General features: G+C 42.9%; 1 protein-coding gene across 12 annotated transcripts in view; it reads left to right on the forward strand.

The window, feature by feature from the left end:
• LOC129724262 (cytoplasmic polyadenylation element-binding protein 4) overlaps positions 1-20068 on the forward strand; it is an 88225-nt gene that overhangs the window by 33784 nt on the left and 34373 nt on the right. The gene's annotated exons all lie outside the window — the stretch shown is intronic.

Here is a 20068-nt window from a genome sequence, read left to right on the forward strand (position 1 = left end):
GAGAGCATAACGGCCTCATAATTTTTTTATGAAGCGACTCAACTTCAATTCGAGACAAAATTATCGCGTACGACGCTTCTTATGTTCATTAATTTAAGCTCCGATTATTATCTTTAATTATAAATTGAAGAAAAAGTAATCATTTAAAAGGGGAGCTGCGTAGCCGCAAGGTTACAGAGTCCGCTTTGTCAAGCGGATGGTCATGGGTTCGAATCTTAGTAGAATCAGGCCATCCGATGTCAAAAAGGACTTAAGCATGGGTTTATTCTTAGGCTCCCCACCAGTTACCCTTCCTTTACGCTGAAATCTACAAATACCTTTGTGTGACTTCCTCTTAACAAAAAATAAGTCCCTCTTATCAATAAAACTGGCCAGAAGGACGCACGACGAAACTTCTCCACGGAATTATAATTGGTGATATTTGGCAAGAGAAACGAGTATCGGTATAGTAGAACAGTAAGCGTGTAAGGAAGAGTAGCACATCACACACAAGCACTGATAAACAATAATAATAAGCATGCCACTTCTCAATAGAGGTATTGCTATTAACAGAAGTGCGGGATACAGCAGACACCCGGGCATATCTCACAATAGATCTACGATTCTGGTCGCAGTGAGGAAGCCCATACAGAAAAAAAATCATTTAAAAACATTGAAAACCTCGAATGACGTCTTCTTTATATATCTGGAGTTTATGCACGTGGGACTCTTTTTTCTTATAGTTTGTTAGCAATTTTTGAAAAAAAAGTTGGAAAATAACACACACAATAGTTGTTAAGATAGTATTTTCTTGTAAGCATAGACCATATTGAAAAAATGTTTTTTTTTATCATAGAAAAATGAATCTTATTTAGGATACTTTTTTTTCTAAACTTTTTTGAGTGAAGTTTTAGCAAGTTACGAACCTGATTTCGGTTCTTCTCGAGAGTTTCCGTTAGTTTTTCCTGAAGTTTGCTGCCCCAAGTCCGTAAGTGAAGTAAGCAAATCGCTAAGCATTCGCTTTGGTTGTATTTGTAAAGTAGATCAAAACTTTCTATTGTATCTGATGAGTTTTGCCGCCAGGTATTCATCGCGTATGGATTAGCTGCTCAATCAATGTTTACAGTCATAATATATTATCACTAAAACACTTTTGATAAGACCTACTGTAGGCTATTGGGACGCTCGAATATGAAACGTTTTGAATAAGATAATACAATTTTATTCCAAATGTGGTAACATTCAAAATAACGTTTAGAGTATTCTTATGCTTAATTAAAAACCTAAATTAATCCACCTAGCGGTCAGACCCAGCCTTTCTCATTCAAACTTTTATTTGTAAAAATAGATTTACATGAACGCTTCAATCCAATTAATGTATATTCACTCTTTAGGTACTTAAATATTGATGTTGTAATCTAAACATATAAAAATGCAGTCCGGTCTGTCTGTCTGATCCATATAGGCTCGAAAACTACCAAACCGATCGACGTGAAAATTTATATGTAGGGGTTTTTGGTGCCGATAAAGGTTCCTATGATAGTTTGAGACCCCTCTCTCTTTTGAAAGGAGGGGTCCATTACAAATGAAACATTAATTTCTACACAACTCAAGAACAAACCAGGGGTTTCCATACAAATGAAACACAAATTTCTGCACTTCTCGAGAACTAATCAACTGAATGGAACCAAATTTAGCTGGTGAATGTTTTTAGTGGTAACAAATATGTTCCATAATCGACCTCAGGCAACATTTTGGGTTGTAAGATAGCGACTTCCGGTTTCTGAAAAACAGCTGAAAATGACCAAATAGCACCCAATATGAGTGTTTCTTCAACCAGTATGACGTTCGAAATCCAGAAATTGTCTCCAAATGCCGTTATGAAATTCAAAATGGCGACTTCCGGTTTAAAAAAAAAGCGGCAAACGACCAAATACCACCCAATATGGGTATTTCTGGAATCGTTATAATGCACTGGAGCCATAAATCAACTTCAGACAACATTTTGAATTTTAAGATGGCAACTTCTGGTTTCTGGAAACAGCCTGAAATGAACGATTCACATTGAACAGCCGGAAATGACCAAATACCATTCAATATGAATGTTTTCGGACCCAGAATTACGCCCAGATGACAGAAATTGATTCCACAGGCAATTTCAAAGTCCAAAATGACGACTTTCGATTTCTGAAAAACAGCCCAAAGTGACCAAATACCACCCAATATGAGTATCTCCTCAGCCAGAATGTTGCAAGAAGCTAAAAATTGACCTCAGACACCATTTAAAATTGTAAGATGGTAACTTCTGGTTTCTGGAAAACAGCCAAAAATGGCCGATTTCCGTCTAACATGAGTATCTCCGGATCTAGAGAAATCGACCAAAGACCCCATTTTGGATTCTAGGTTGGCGACTTCCGGTTCCTGGGAAACAGCGGAAAATGATCGAATAACACCCAATATGGGTGTTTCTTCAACCAGAATGACGCTCAGAGGCCAGAAATTATCTTAAATACCGTTTTAAAATCCAAGATGGCGACTTCCGGTTTGTGGAAAACAGTCTCAAATAACCAAATACCATCCAATATGAGTATCTCTGGAACCAGAATGATGCAATGAGCAAACAATTGACCAATTGACCAAGCATCATTTTGAATTGCTAAATGGCAACTTCTAGGAACAGTCGAAAATGACCGAATAATACTCAATATGAATATTTCCGTAATTGAGATGATGCATAGAAACCAAACATTGACCCTAGACACCATTTTGAATTTAAACACTATCACTTTTAAATTCTGGAAAGCAACCAAAATAACTAAATTCCTCCCAATATGAGTATTTCCGGTGTCAGATTGATGCCACAAAATCTGCTGAAAATGACCGAGTGCCACCCAATATGAATGTATTCAGAATTAAGGCGGTGTACAGAAGCCAAAAGTCGAGGATGCTGTCACTTCGATAAAACCAATCATTTCAAACGATTTGTTATTTGACTTTGATCATATCCTGTGGCCGATTTGTCGAACCTTTGCAGACTTTAAACACATCGCAAGGAATCAATGAATTTGGAACGTTCAAATAGTACGATACCACATTTAAATTATGTTGAGGCCACATATATCGATCAAAGCAGGTATAGTTTTAAATAGTTTTTGAATTTTTTTCTTTCCATAACTTTTGAGCCACATATCAAATTGCTATGAAGTTTGTTATTTGCAAGTTTGAGAGATGACTCGTTCGTATGACACTAGTTATTTTCAAATAAGTCATGTAATTTTGGAGATAATAGACTTTCTTTGTTTTGATAACAATTTTATACATAACGGTTGCTTTATAATAGTTTATAAGTTCTATTATATTCAAATGAAATGGGAACGTATAAGGCAGCCAAACTTTGAAACCACGTATTCAATCATAATTCATCAGTTAACCCTTAACTAGCCCGGTCATCTGATAATAATATTGATCAGATCGATTGTGTAGTTTCTGAGATAGTGAAGTTTCGTGATTTTCACATTTCGGTACATTTCAGACGAAATTACAGTTCGATTACAGTAAAAGTCAATAGGGTTTTATGAGGTAGCTAGATTTATCAATTGACAATAATTTTGTGGAAATCGGGTCAGCCATCTCTGAGAAAAGTGAGTGAGTTCAAGTAGTCTTCGGCTCATGTTCCTTTTCATAGCTAATTTTCACATTTTTAAACATAACAGGCAAAGTAATAGTCCGATTGCAAAACAAATCAATAGGGTCTTATGAGGCAACTAGACCTTCCATTTGACACTGATTTTATGAAAATCGGTTTAGTCATCTCTGAGAAACATGAGTGAGATTAAACAGTCTTCAGAACACGTTTCTTTTCATAACTTTTGAACCGTATGTTTAATCTTCATAAAATTTAAAAGTTAAGGGTTTCTAAGGTAGTCCGTTCATTTGAAATCAATTTTGTTCATATCTGTTGTGTAGTTTTTGAGATAATGATGTTTCATGGTTTTTACATTTTGATACATAACCTCCAAACTAGAAATCCGATTACAATAAAATTCAATAGGGTCTTATGGGGCAACAAGACCTTTCATTTGCAATTAATTTCATAAAAATCGGTCCAGCCATCTCTGAGAAAAGTGAGTGAGAATAAAAATCTGCACATACACACACACACATACAAAAAATGCTCAGCTCGTCGAGCTGAGTCGAGTGATATATGCCATTCGGCCCTTTGGAGCACTTTATACTTTCGGTTTTGCAAGTGATTGCTATACCTTTCTAGGAGAAAGGCAAAAATTATTTTTTTTTTCTTTTTGTGGTTCATATAATACGTTATTGAAAACAAATATTGGTTAGTTCTTCCGCGGTGAAAAAACGAATGCTCGGGCCTTCCTTTTCACATGCTGCATAAGATTTTGTACAGTCAATTTGTCGACCTTCTCAGCTGCTACATGCCAGCTCGTCTTGAATTGCTGCTCGATCCCGACGACTTTTTTTGTCTTCCGTAAATTCCGCGTTACGATGGCCCCCAGTATTGTTCGATCGGGCGAAGTTCTGGCGGGTTCTTATCCTAAGGCTCGAATTGGGCCTTGTTGGTCGCATACCACTCCAGGGCCTTTTTGCTGTAATGGCATGAGGCCAAATCCGGTAAAATATCACGGAACCCGTGTGCTGCTGCAGGAACGGCTGGAGTCGTTTTTGAAGTCACTTGTTGACGTGAACTTCCTGGTTGTTGGTGCCGGTTGTTACAAAAATATTGCTTTTCGCTCCACACGAACATATCGCCTGCCAAATCAGATATTTCCTTGCGAATTTCGACTATTTCATGTTTTTAAAAACCTCTACCACACCTTGCCCCTTCCCGTCGTCCTGTCCAGGAAGCTGGGCCCAGCTTTCCTCCACTTTCAGGCTTCCGAGTTGTGGTCAACCTCTCCCCAAACACTCCAATTACTTTAGACATCGTCATTTGAGGCAAATTGAGCTTTTCCGTTAACTAATTTTGCGACAAAAGCGGAAATTCTTGGTGCGCGTGCAGAATTTTTTAAACGCCGTTCCTCTTGTGTGGAGGCCGTTTTGACAACTGAAGGGCGTGCGCCGAAAACAAAGTAGGCACATCATTCTACACACTTCCACCTTTTACACTTACTACTCAAAATATTTTTCACGTTATTTTTACGTGAAATTTTCTGTACTTGTTCATTTTCTGTCATTTTGCATGATTTATGTGACAAACATAACATATACGTGAAAATCACATGCATACTATGTTTCATCACGTAGCATCTACGTCAACTTGGCAACGTCAAACAGAATGAAATATCGCGTGAGCTCTCCGTGCGAAAATACACAGAAATCAAAATGGCGAAGCTGTTGTCTGATTCAGTTTTTGAACATGAAAGGAATTCCTCGATGACTTCCCAATAAGTGAGCTTTAGAAAAACCATAAGAATCCGCCATCGAGATTTCACACAGATTCAGTTCAGATTGCGAGGAATTTCCTGAACATAAACAGTTGCAGCTAACAGTGATTATCGCCAGCGGATGTCGCAATATCATTTTGTTATTTTGTATGTCGTTTAATTCATTTACGATTTGGCGATTTCGCATGCCCGTGCGACTTATCAAGCAACATATTTGGATAATTTCTGAAAACTATTCCTAGTCTCTAAAGAATTTGGAAAACCACAATTGAAAATTATACGTTAAATAAAACGTAAAACCTATCAGACAATCAAATGCTTTTCACTTTATCGGTAGTTAAATTTTACGTGAAACTCACATGAAATGTATATGTCTACTGAATAAGATTCACCGGATAAATCATCTTACCAGTTCATGATGAACTCAAATGACAATCACATAAAATCTACATGAAAATGACATCACATAACTTTTCCGGTAATTATAACGTGAAATATATTTTAAGTGTGGTGAAACATCTCTCAGGAATTTACCTTCGTCAAAATGTTACGCAAACTAGCAGCTTGTCTGACCAAACCACCTAACTCGTTGCGCGATTTACCAGCTGTATTTGAGATGAACATATCTGGCATTCTTACAACTTATATTTTCTGAGAACGATACAGCTGCTCCATTTCGTCACACTCCAGCGGCACTTTTTGGCTCGGGTCTGTTGTCATCATTTCTGTTTCTATCGCATCACGTTTTGACGGCTCCTTTGCTGCAGCATCAATGCCCACGCTGCATGCTTCTCGCCTGACACTTTTCATCGAACTGGCCGTTGCGTTGATTTTTTTCGACGACTTTTTTCGCTGCACTGTTAATAGCTGCTTTTACATTACTCCTGCAGTCCTCTATAGGAGCGTCCATGAGCTCTTCCTTATCCTGCAACGCTGAATTAAGGTCTTTTTTTTTTTTTTTTTTTTTTTTTTTTTTTTTAAAGGTGGCGGGGAAATCTGCAAACAGACACCTGAGAAGAGAACTCAGGGTGTGGGAATGAGACTAGGGGAGAGATGCTGGGGTAGTTACACTCGCCCAGACACCTACTGATCCCTGTCCCGACCCACTAAAACCCCTCCAGTCTCCAGCCCTGGTCTTCCCGGAACGACGGTTAAGTATTACGTCGGGGAGTGGCTTTTGTGCGTGATGCACCCTCTTTACTCTTATAACCTCCTAGCTAACTACCTGGAGACTGGTAATTAGCTACCACTGGCGTGTTGGTGGTTGACCCGCCACACACGTTGCAGCTCCAGAACAATTTGAGAGGCGGCCGCACAGACCGCGTTCCAGATGTCCGGGTCGTCGCACATCCTCCGGACTAGATTGTCCGGAGTAGTGCCAGGCCCGCTCACAGCCATCATGTTGCTCCTCGCTCTTGCGAAACGGGGGCATACGAAGAAGACATGCTCAGCAGTCTCCTCCTCCTCCACGCACTCGGGACACATGGGGGACACCGCGTGTCCGAACCTGTGCAGATATTGCCTGAAACAACCATGGCCTGACAGGATTTGTGTCAGGTGGAAGTTCACTTCACCATGTCGTCTCCCGACCCAGCCGGATATCTCCGGTATGAGTCGGTGCGTCCATCTGCCCTTTGTGGAGTTGGACCATTCCCGCTGCCAGCGGAGCATCGAGAATGACCTTCTGGTACCTCGTATGCCCCTTGTGTCACGTTGGTCGAAACACTCTCTGTCCTCCTTGATGGCGATGCTGATAGGCATCATGCCGGACAAGACACAGATTGCATCGTATGACACCGTACAATACGCACTCGCAACTCTCAGGCACATGAGCCTGTAGGTACTTTCCAGTTTACCACGGTAACTGTTAGTACCTAGCGCTCTGGACCACACTGGCCCACCATACCTAAGTATGGACGAAACCACGCTGGCAAGAAGTCTTCGCTTGCTGCCATAAACCGCTGAGCTATTGGACATCATACGAGATAGTGCTGCAATAGCCGATGAGGCCCTCTTACAGGCATAGTTGACGTGACTCCCGAACGTGAGCTTGTCGTCCACCATAACCCCCAAGAGCTTCAGGGATCGCTTCGAGGTGATGGCGCAGTCTCCGACTCTGACCACCGCCTGTTGCTCCGATTTACGGTTGTTCACAACCGTGACCTCCGTCTTATGATGCGCGAGCTCCAGTTTCCTGGAGCGCATCCAGTCCTCGACCTTGCGTATACAGTGCGCGGCCGTCAACTCGACCTTCTCGATAGACTCGCCGTAAACCTCCAGCGTTATGTCGTCTGCAAAGCCGACGATCACAACCCCTACAGGGAACTTGAGTTTCAACACTCCGTCATACATGACATTCCACAACACCGGGCCCAGGATAGAACCTTGCGGAACTCCTGCGGTAATTGGGACGCACTTCTGACCCTCCTCCGTGTCGTAAACAAGTATTCGATTCTGGAAATAGTTTTCCAGAATCTTGTACAGCGACACCGGTACATGGATGCTCCTGAGCGCGAGCGCTATGGAGTCCCAACTGGCACTATTGAACGCATTCTTCACGTCGAGCGTGACGATTGCGCAGTAGCGTATTCTCCTTCTCTTGCGCTGGATTGCTACCTCCGCCGTCTTGATGACGGAAGAGATTGCGTCCAGCGTGGACCTGCCCTTCCGGAAGCCGAACTGGTTACTTGCCAGACCGTGTACACCCTCCGTGTACCTCACCAGTCTGTTGAGGATGATCCTCTCAAGCACCTTGCCCGCGGTGTCCAGCAGGCAGATAGGCCTATATGCCGATGGGTCCCCTGGCGGTTTCCCAGCCTTCGGCAATAAGACCAGTCTCTGCCGCTTCCACCTGTCCGGAAAGAGACAGTCATCCAGGCACCTCTGCATGACTGCCCTGAACAGCCCGGGGGCCGTTTTTATCGCCAGCCTGATCGCCAGGTTAGGGATACCATCCGGTCCCGGTGCCTTGCTCACCTTTAGGGATTTGGCGATCACGATGAGTTCCTCGTTCATAACCCTTGCCTCCTCCCCTGCCTCGACACGGCTGTCGTCGCTCACGGATTGGATGCTCGGCAGGTTGGCCGACCATCTCTGGTCTATGTCTGAGATACTGGAACGTCGGACGTGAGACTCGACTGCCGGAGGCCAAGGACTTGGCTCGTGGCGTGGAAAGAGTCCCCCGATGATACGCTCCAGCATCGCTGGTGATCGCTCTGTAGGCGCCAGCGCGCCTTTAGTCTTGGCCATTACGATCCTGTAGGCGTCACCCCACGGATTTGTATTGGCACTCGCACATAGCCTATCGAAGCAGGCCCTCTTGCTGGCCTTTATCGCACTCTTTAGCATCGATCTTGCCGAACTGAATGCTGCACGGCGCTCTGTCCTCTCTTCTTCGTTTCGCGCACGCTGCATCCTCCGTCTTGCACGGAGGCACGCACTGCGAAGGTCGGCTATCGCGTCCGTCCACCAGTAAACCGGTGGCTTTCCATTCCTAGGTTGGCGAGTCCTAGGCATGGTGGCGTCGCACGCCCGCGATAGCATAGCAACTAGTTGGTCAGCAGTCGGGCGGAGCCAACTGCTCCCCTCGCGCTCCCTTCTCATTGCCTCTTCGAATACCTCGGCATCAAAGTGCGATGTCTTCCACCCGCGAACGGTCGGAGTGTTGGCTCTACCCGTCGCTTGCCGCCTCTCGTTGTTGTCTACACTATAACAGACCGCCTGGTGGTCGCTATTAGTGTAGCCATCGTCTACCCTCCAGTTCTTGATCAGTCCTGGGCTGGAGAACGTCACGTCGATGATCGACTCCGCACCATTTCTGCTAAATGTACTTTTGTTCTCAACGTTGGCCAGATCTAGGTTGAGCTTTGCAAAAGCCCCCAACAGGATCTGGCCCCTCTGGTTCGTGAAGCGACTTCCCCACTCAACAGCCCAAGCGTTGAAGTCGCCCGCCACCACCAACGGCGTTAGGCCCGTTAGCTCCATGGATAGGAGGTCGACCATCTGGGTGAACCTTTCGGTAGACCAACGTGGCGGAGCATAGCAACTGCAGTAGAACACTCCGTTTACCTTAGCAACTACGTACCCTTCTTCTGAGGTTGAGACAACCTCCTGAACCGGGAACTTGCTCGTCGTACATATGGCCGCCAAACTGGACTTATCCGCAACCCAGTTACCGTTTCCGGGAGGGATGCGGTAGGGATCCGATATGACGGCGATGTCCGACAACGACTCAGTGGCTGCTTGGTGTAGCAGCTGCTGAGCCGCGAAGCAATGGTTCAGGTTCAGTTGCGTCACCCTTACGCCCGTGGTTTCGCAGCCGTCTTACCGGCTGGGCACCTGGGGCCTCCCATAAAGTGTTTGGCGTCCCGTTTCCCGGAACATACCATGCACTTGGGAGACTCCACACAGTCCTTTGCTTTATGGCCTGCACCTCCACATCGCCTGCACAGCTGGCTCCTATCGGGCCCCTTGCAGGTCCAGGACTTATGTCCGCCCTCAAAGCACCGGAAGCAAATGTCTGGTTGCTGTAGTATGCCCAGAGGACATACAGACCAGCCGACCTTCAACTTGCCCTCTTTCAGGGCCAGGTTAGCGTCCGCCGACGGTAGTCGGAAGGTAGCTATCTGGGTCCCCGCCGGACCTTTGCGGAGGCGGATTGACTCCTTAGCCACCTCCACCCCGCACTTCGCTTTTAGGGCTTGTGCAATGTCGCACCCCTCAGTGATTTCGTCCAGGTTTTCAAGCTGGAGAGTCACTTCTGAGGTGAGTGCCCGCACTTGCACCTCCTTCCCTAGGACCTTTTCAGCTACCGTTTTGTAGGTAGCCCCCTTGTTCTTGGCGTCCTTCCGGAGCTCAAGTATCATCTCGCCAGTGCGAGATCGGCGGATACTCCGCACATCCGCCCCCAGATTCTTGAGCTGGGTTTCCCCCCTCATCGTCTTCAAGACTTCTGAGTACTTCGACCCATCCGTCTTGAGTATGAGGGCATCACCCCTACTCCGCGCCTTTTTGACCTTTTTTGGTCCTCTGGCCGCTCCGCCATCATGTCGCGTCGCACCTTCCCGACGCTTCCTACCCTCTACGGTAGTCCAAGGGTTGCCCGTAGCCTCCACCTGTGCCTTTTCCGCGGTGGACCTTGAACCGGTTGGCGTGTGTTCCCGTGGGAGTAGCACGACCAATCGTTTCTTGGTGTTCCCGGGGGCCGTTTCCCCCGGGGACTGCCTCGTTCGCTTAACGACCTGCCCCGTGGAGTAGACCGACGCGAACGAGGGGGCGTCTGTCTGCACCTCTTTAGATGCAGTCGCCCTCCCGGTCCTGGCCGCTTTCTCGGCCGCCTTCACCCGAGCTACGAGTTCTTCGTGCTCCTTTCTGGCTTCATCAATGGTGCTCCGAAGTAAGAGGAGGCTCTGCTTCAGGTCGCCAGCGATGTTTCGCCTGTTCGCCAAGAACTCGATTATGGCATCGAGTTGTTCAGACAGCGCCGCCACTCTTGGCCGCGTGTCCATACACCTTTCGACGGCCTTGACTAGCAAGGGACCGTCTACCGAGATGTCTGGTGTGGACACCGACGGATTCGCCGTTTTTCCACCTCCAGACTTCGCCGCATCCGTCTCCGCCTTCTTCTGCGGAGACCGCTGGATGCCACCTCGTGCGAAGGGATTTGGTAACCCCTCCGCACCCGTCTCTTTTGTTTTTGAGTTGAACATTTTTGTTTATTGGGTCCTTATCCATAATGGAGTAGTCGCCTAAATGGTCCCAAGGTAGTCTATGCCGGAGCAGTGAGGCCATGGCTAGGGGCGGCTGCCATAGCGCCTTATGGGCAACTATGACACCCCCGACCGGCGCAAGTCAGGAAAAGACATCTGATCCTACTCCTGCCGGGTTCCCACCCGGCAATGGACTCGGAACGTACTGGAAGGCCTGCCAGGTTTTACGGGACGGAGACCCCTGCACCGGTTGTAATCTCGCCGTTTCAAGCCGTTATCACACGACATTACTAAGGGAGCTCGGCGCAGGTGCCAGCCCAAAATCATGGTACGAAAACGAAATCCGACTCTTATCCTATAGTGATGCGACCAGTTGCCGTAATTGGGAACATTACTGGCATCAGTCCCAATGGGCGGTATAGTGCATTTGGGTGGTGGGAGCGGCACTACTCGCTCCGTCGGAGCTGCTTCCGGCCAGTGTGGCTTTTGCGAGAATTCAGCGGCCCAGTGCCTGAATCTCGCCACGACCTAGGCTAGCTCCCGCTGATGGTCCGGGACTGCTTGCTAGCAGTGAGCACTTCCGTGGCCTTCGGTAATCGCCAATTACCGACCCGTGGTGGCATTCAGCTCTGCCGCAATTAAGGTCTCGTACGTACTAAGTGACGACTTCAGGGAGATCAGGAATGTTGTTGACAACCGAAAGTCTTTAGCGACGCTTACGCCACGATAAGTTCACACGTCGATAATTTCCGAGAAGTGCCTTACGTCAATCGAAACGTGATCGATCTGCGATTCGGTCTGTTGTGGTGATCTCTAGGTGTACCAATATGGTACTACGTATGGCCAAGTTATTGAAGGCGGCGAAGTCAATGAGTCGGAGGCTGTTTTCGACTGTGAGCCGGTGTGCGTTGAACTTCCCAATAAGCGGTCTAAATTCCTCCTCCTGACCGGCCCAGGCGTTGAGATCTTCAATGACGACTTTGACGTCATGGTTTTTGGGCAGATATCGTCTGCAGTTGCCCATCCTCATCGTCATCGTTACTTTATAGGTGAGGGCTGTGCACGTTAGTGATGCTAACATTGAAGAAACGGCATCTAATCCTCAACTTGCGCATTCTGTTGTCGTTTGGCCAACACCCAATTCCGCGCTCCCGCATTTTGCCCATCACAATGAAGGCTGTGTCGGGCTCTTGTATGTTGCCGCAGCTTTGATAGATGGTGTATCCATCTCTGTACGCATGTACCGCTACAATGTCAAACCTTCAGACCCTCAATAAATCGGAAAAATGGGGGTTCTTCCCAAACAGTTAAGGGACTTTCAGTTCCATGAACCGAATTTCCAATCGTTAGTCCGTTTCAGTTGCCTGGCTCTATCCCGATTGTTCCGGGCCGTATTAACATTGTTTGCTTCCTGTACTGATGATTTTCAAGGCTGGTTTGTAAGGCTTGCACCAACCCTCTGTCTCGCCGGAGGACCATCGTGACAGCACTGTCCCACGCTGGCACCAGGACGTAGATCAGACGCCAATGACATGGAAAACCGACACTGTTTTGAGCCGCATCATCTTGGTGAACAGACACTCGAGTTGGCGAGGCATTTTGTCTAACTCCTTGGCTAGTGCTGGCAGTCTTTGTTATCATAGACACTTGTGAACCCTGAAGCTAAGCTTGACGCTCGTTTCGGGTTGTCAACCCACCATTTGAAGCCCATTCATTCAAAGACATCCATACACATACCGAACAAAGAAGGTCTACATTACAGGGTGCGCCATAATAATTGCAACAAGAAACAGAGGATCGTAAACCACGATTCGGGCAAGTCAGAGCGAACTTTTGAAATAAAAAAAAATATTGAGTAATAACAGTTAACAAAACAACAACTCATTCAATGGGTCCTCCTTTAGCTCTGATGACAGCTAGAAGACGTTTAGGATAAGACTCGACGACGAACCGAATGTCATTTTGAGGAAATTCCATCCAATCTTTGAGCAAAAACTTCTTCAACTCGTCTAAACTTGTGTGTTTTCGTGAGCAGGCCTTTGCTCCTAACAACTCATTCAATGGGTCCTCCTTTAGCTCTGATGACAGCTAGAAGACGTTTAGGATAAGACTCGACGACGAACCGAATGTCATTTTGAGGAAATTCCATCCAATCTTTGAGCAAAAACTTCTTCAACTCGTCTAAACTTGTGTGTTTTCGTGAGCAGGCCTTTGCTCCTAACATCCCCCAAATCAAGAAGTCCATCACGTTGAGATCTGGCAACTTGGAGGCCACTCATCCTTGGTGATGACAAAGAGAAAGTTGGACTTGCACCAGTCTTGAACGGTCTTCTTTGTGTGAGCCGGGGCACCGTCTTGCATGAAATTTCAGTTTTGGTTGTTATACGTCTTCTGGGCTCAACCATATTCTTCTTCAAAATCTCATACAGGTAGTAATCATCTTGGATTTTTACTCCTTCACTCCAGCAAAAACCATCACAGAAGCTGGTTGGGACGAGTGAAGGATCGTTCTTTCAACTGAACCAGCATCTCCTGATGTTCGTGCGAGCACTCGGTCGTTTGCGGGTTGTGGGCTTGAATAACGGTAATGTGTTTCTCGTTAGGTTCTCGCGAAGAATGGTCTGTGTAAGAAGATCCTTGCATCGCACGAGCTTTTTCGTTGTTTGCGCCTCGCAAAAAGCCTGTTTTTTTCTAATGTTTGTATGGAAACAGTTGTTGTTGTTTTTATTTATTTTTAATCAAAAAATTACTTTTATTTCAAAAACTTTCTCTTACTTCTCAAAAACATGGTTACAACATGGTTGCAATAATTGTGGCATACCCTGCAGAAGTAAATGGCTAAATGTAAGTTGCAACGTCGGAAGTGTTTCTTGTCTTTTTTTACTCTTGTTCCTGACACAATCTTCATGCGTTTGCTTGTTGAATTAAATAAAATGGTCGAGGATATACTGAAATTGAGCTACTTCTATAGACGCGGTTGTATTTACTGTGAAATTTTTTGAAGCATTGAACTAATATTACTTTTTCCTTGCTCTTTTTCTATTTATACTAATACCTTTTATTTAATATTCTAATAAGATGTAAAAGCCATAATCCTAAACATACGTACCTAAAGTAACAGTTTGTAAATTTTTCGCCAGCCACCATTAGCAAGCGGAGTCAATAATGTCAGACAAGGCCGCACTCGGTTTGCGCACGCGTCCGGCGCGAGCGGATAATGTTTCTTTATTCCATTCGTACAGGCTGAAATATGCAGGTACCTACCTACATCAGACGCGGTTATTATTTAGTCGGAAGACACGATTGCGCAGCCAGCCGGAGAGAAGCAACAATTCTAAATCTGTTGCATGCAAGAAATCTTCTGCATGATGCTCTTCACTGCTGCATAGCTGTTTGGTCATTTACGGTTAGTTAGGCGCTGATTATGGTGGTATTGAACATTTTTCATATTTTTTCTTGGTTCGATTTGCTGGTGGATGGTTTGTCCTGAACGAAGTGGCAGTGGAAGCGGAATGGGTCTTAGTGTGTCGGTTCGCACTCCTCTTATCAGGGGGAGAAAAACTGCAGATTGGATATCGTGTGTCAGAACTGAGAAACGGAAACTGCAGTGTAAGGTGAAAAGGGGGCATTAATGTTAATAGTAGCGAGGAAGGGAAATCAGCGCTGGTTAGTTTGGATTTGAAATAAGCACAGAGAGAAGAAAATAAACCTGTGACCATATGAGCGTGAAAAGTAAAAAAGCTCGTTTCGACAAGTTTATACCCACCGATTCTGAGTTATGTCATTTGTTGAAATACGCGTTAACGGCGTTGAAGGTTTCACTACACATGAGAAACGTAAACTTTTTCAATTGAACAATTCATTTGTTTTCTGTATCTTATGTTTCTGAAATCTTCATTTAGACGTACACGCGCTGGAACCAATTTTTGGTGTTTTATGAGCATAAACTCCGCACTTGTGCCAACCAAAAATATGCATTTATTTGTATTCAGCCATACCCTAAGTGCTAACAAAATAAAATATGAACCAAGGAGACAACTAAATGAATGTTCGCCTTTCTGGCAAAAGCTCAGAAAAAAGCCAAATCATTTGCTTTCTATGAGTTTTATGATGTATTCGCTCCTCATACAATTGTCAATTGGCCTCCGTTTTTCGGTGCCGGGTGAAGCGACTCTGGCGCAAATGGTAACAAATCATCGGAAATGAGACAAGCGAGAGCAATGTTTCCATTAATTGCATCAACACTGCAATGGGACTTTGGGCACTGTGAAAAATCGCGTTGATTTAGCATAGCTCCGGTACAATTTTACGCAAACTGTCTTTCTCTTCTGTCAGCACTTGTTTTCAGATTGAAAAACTGATTTAAAACTTCAACAATAATTAATTAAAGAGAGACACTGTTCCAATCACCTCTAACCTATTCCAAGCAGTTTGCATCTGTTTTGCAAGGGATTTTCTGCAGGTTGTACGGTTCAGGTCAACAGCAAGCCAGTCGTCGTAGGTTCGAGCCTCGGCTCAGGAGAGGCTGTTAGTGTCAGTAGGATCGTATCGCTAGCCCTGCAATTGTCCTGTACACTTAACAGTTGGCTGCGAAGTCTGTGTATAATAAAAAGAAGGTCAAGTTCCGAATCGGAATGTAGCACCAAGGCTTTGCTTTGTACAGCTTAGGTCGTTTTTTTTTCGCTTGATGTTTATTCTGCGATATTTCTTGCCTTGCCTTATTTGAAGCCTCTCTTCGTTTACTATCACTTTGATTAATAAATAGGTTATTTTTACTTTTTCCATAATATTTTTGCAAAGTAAGCATAGTAATGTTGTATTCTTTCGATTTTTATATATTCGTAAGTTAGCTAGTTAGTCAGAGTTATCGGTTCCGTCATTAAAATTGATGTTAATAACTAATCAAAATTGCTCATTTTCTTTGACGATTAAAATAGGCACCACTGATAAAATAATTATCCAAAGTAGCTCACCTTTTAAAAATCTATTATTTTGTTATGAAAACTACAAAGAAATAATTAAACATTGATGGCTGTCCGATCATAAAAAAATTAGAATCAAAAAGGTACAAATTGTCCAGAAAAATAGAAAAAAAAATAGAACATGTTCAGCAAAATTGTAAACAGTAATTTTGTCCTTCCAGAAAAAAAAAATGAAAAAAATATACACCGTGAGACAAAAAGATTTAAAAAACACAGAGCAATTCTCGCTGAAACTAGGCCACTAGGTGCCCAAGGTCTTTCAAATTGGATATAAATGCACATAGTTATTAGAAATAGAGAAAAAATGATAATGCCATTTTTGTTTGATCGAATTTGTTGACCCCTTGGTCACCAAGGGGCGAAACATTTTTCAGAAAAGTTGAAATTTTTGCAATTCTTGATGTATTATTTGAGCTATATCTCTAGAATTCGTTATGTAAAGTACTACAAGTAGCACTTTTCTGTAAAGAGGAATGATAGGGCATTCATTTGAAGTGATCAGAATTTAGGCCGCCATCTTGAATTTGGCCGCCATCTTGGATTATATCAGAAAAATGCGATTTTGACCGTGTTCGCAACTACCGATTTTCGATCTGAGCATTGGAAGCATTGGAAAGCTGAGAAAAAATGCTATAATATGCAAGAAAAAAATTTGGTGAGCATCAGTGTTAACCCATCAATTGTAGCTGTTTTCCAAGCTGAGTTTCAAAATATTCATTGTACATCGCGCGATTAACGTAGTAACCTGTCTACTGAGACCAAGTGGATACACATGTTATGTCCATATATGTCCATATATCATAATCGATTGATGCTACAACTAGTACGCCACTACTGTTTTTTATGTTTAGTGAGAGTAATGTGTACATACAACACTAGCATGTGTGATACTAACAAAGCGACAGTTTTTTTAATACTGAGCAGTTCCACGAAAAATGTCCCAGCTTTAATATTTCATTTAAATTGTCATTTTTAATTTGGCTGGAACTTTGCATAGACGTTTCTATAGGCAAAAAATGTCGTTTTATGCTATTGGTTTAATGTTTTGGAGCACGACTCATTTTTGAGAAGCTACTGAAAATGCTATTTTGGGAAGGTATTTATGGTTACATATATATTTTCAGGGCCATAACGGTTTGTTTGATCGGTATGACGTCCTCGATAAAGTTGTAGATAATACTTTTGTCTTTCTGGAAAAAACATACTCTCTATAACTTTTTTTTTTGGTTGCATTGTTTCAGTAATTTTTTGTAGTTCTTTAAAAAAAAAAATTGATTTTAAAAAAATGAGCTTTTTAGATAGATGTCGGCTTTATTATCGACAAATTTTACCTATTATCGCCCGGGGGGTGAATGATGTGCTAGAGCCAAAAAAAATATAGAGTGTATATTTTTTCGGAAAGAAAAAAATATTATCTACAACTTTATCGAAGACGTCATACCGATCAAACAAACCGTTATGGCCCTAAAAATATTTGTAATCATAAATACCTTCCCAAAATAGCATTTTCAGTAGCTTCTCAAAAATGAGTCGTGCTCCAAAAAATTGAACCAATAGCATAAAATGACATTTTTCGCCTATAAAAACGTCTATGCAAAGTTTCAGCCATATTAAAAATGACAATTTAAATGAAATATTAAAACTGGGACATTTTTTGTAGAACTGCTCAGTAATAAAAAACCTATCGCTTTGTTAGTATCACACATGCTAGTGTTGTATGTACTCATTATTCTCACTAAACATAAAAAAACAGTAGTGGCGTACTAGTTGTAGCATCAATCGATTATGATATATGGACATATATGGACATAACATGTGTATCCACTTGGTCTCAGTAGACAGGTTACTACGTTAATCGCGCGATGTACAATGAATATTTTGAAACTCAGCTTGGAAAACAGCTACAATTGATGGGTTAACACTGATGCTCACCAAATTTTTTTCTTGCATATTATAGCATTTTTTCTCAGCTTTCCAATGCTTCCAATGCTCAGATCGAAAATCGGTAGTTGCGAACACGGTCAAAATCGCATTTTTCTGATATAATCCAAGATGGCGGCCAAATTCAAGATGGCGGCCTAAATTCTGATCACTTCAAATGAATGCCCTATCATTCCTCTTTACAGAAAAGTGCTACTTGTAGTACTTTACATTACGAATTTTAGAGATATAGCTCAAATAATACATCAAGAATTGCAAAAATTTCAACTTTTCTGAAAACTGTTTCGCCCCTTGGTGACCAAGGGGTAAACAAATTCGATCAAACAAAAATGGCATTATCATTTTTTCTCTATTTCTAATAACTATGTGCATTTATATCAAATTTGAAAGACCTTGTGCACCTAGTGGCCTAGTTTAAGCGAGAATTGCTCCACAAAATTATAAATTAAATATATAAAAAAATTTACTTCTTATGAATATGATTTTTTTCTACAACAACTACACATTAGAAGCTAGCCAATATTTTGATAAAAAAAAAATAAAACTTGTCAAAAAAAATTTTTTATATATTTTTACTGTTTTTTCAAAACGAAAAAATATTATTTACAACTTTGTCGAAACACTATACCGGTCAAACAAACCGTTTTGATGCTAAAAATATTTTGACGTAGAACTACGTCTCTCATAAAGCTCGGCTAAAATCACTTAGTTCTCGATGGGTTTCCTTCGTTCTTGTAACAATTGATTGGAAAATCTTCTATGCATCCTCCCGAATGCAGAAAATTGTAATTTGTTTGTTCAAACTATTGGACTATTGAAGCAAAATTCGACCTCTGATTTGTTGCTTAATGCTTACTTTCCTAAGCACGGTCGAAAAAATTATAGACCTTGTAAATTGGGATGGCCCATTAAAGAGCCTGCTTCAGCCTAAACTAGTCATATTTTTTCTGGACAGCGACTACAACAGTCCTTCCAGCAGCAGCAGCAGTTGCCGCGGGTATCAGCATTGATAGCTGTCTTTGTGCGGTAGTTGGCAGCATCAATATTATATACAGCAGCGGGCACTTCCTCCAAAGAAAGGTTGCCACATTTTGACAACACACTACCCTTACTAACACGCAGAGAATCCTGAGTAAGAATCCCCAGCATACCGATTAACACGGTGACGGAATCGTGAAAGGAATCGCAAACACGATCCGGAGGATTCCCACTCAGGATTCTTGTTCAAGAATCCTAGAGCCATATACAGGGCATTCCTGAGGATTCTATTTTTTTCAGGAATCCTTTTCAAGGACGCTCACGAATCCAATGTGAGGAATCCTAGAGAACCTATGCAAATCGTACGTGTTCGTCCGGGTGACGTTCTCTAATGCTAGCATTCAAAATATATGATCCGTCAAATTTTCGGTGTGAAAACAGCTTCCCGCTGTGTTATCAGAAGGAATGCCGTCATCTAAACGACACTGAGACGCATAACCAGATCTTGAAAATTGTCAAGCTTTAATTATGAAAGCAACTGTGTACTATTGAAAATAATCAATCCTTGTTAAAATAAAAATTTCGATTGATCTGATTGGTCGTTTCTGATTACTTAACATAACACGTTCGATATAATTATAGACCTAGTAAATCGGGAATGTACTGTAAGAGCCTACTTCTACCTTAACTAGTCATATTAGATCTGGATGGCGACTAGGACAGTCCTTACTTAGCAGCAGCAGCAGTCGCAGCGAACAGAAGCTTTGACAAACTGTCCTTTTTAGAACAACCAAATAAATGAATTGAAGATTTAATATTTTCTTGTTTTGCGCTCGAAATAAAAATAAATTGTTATTTTGATCTGCATGCACTCTAACTGTTGAAACTTGTATGCGTTGCATAGTGTTTGTTCCATTCTTGTTCAGGTTTCGTATTTATACATGCAAATAAAATTTAGTAGCACTTCAACTGTTGTAGTTCTACGTCAAATTTGGGGTCGTGGCTCTATACACAATCATTGTGATTTTTTCATCATTATTAGACACTCGGCGGAGAAAAAAGTCCCGACGTT

Source organism: Wyeomyia smithii, chromosome 1, assembly GCF_029784165.1.
Source record: "Wyeomyia smithii strain HCP4-BCI-WySm-NY-G18 chromosome 1, ASM2978416v1, whole genome shotgun sequence".
NCBI lineage: Eukaryota > Metazoa > Arthropoda > Insecta > Diptera > Culicidae > Wyeomyia > Wyeomyia smithii.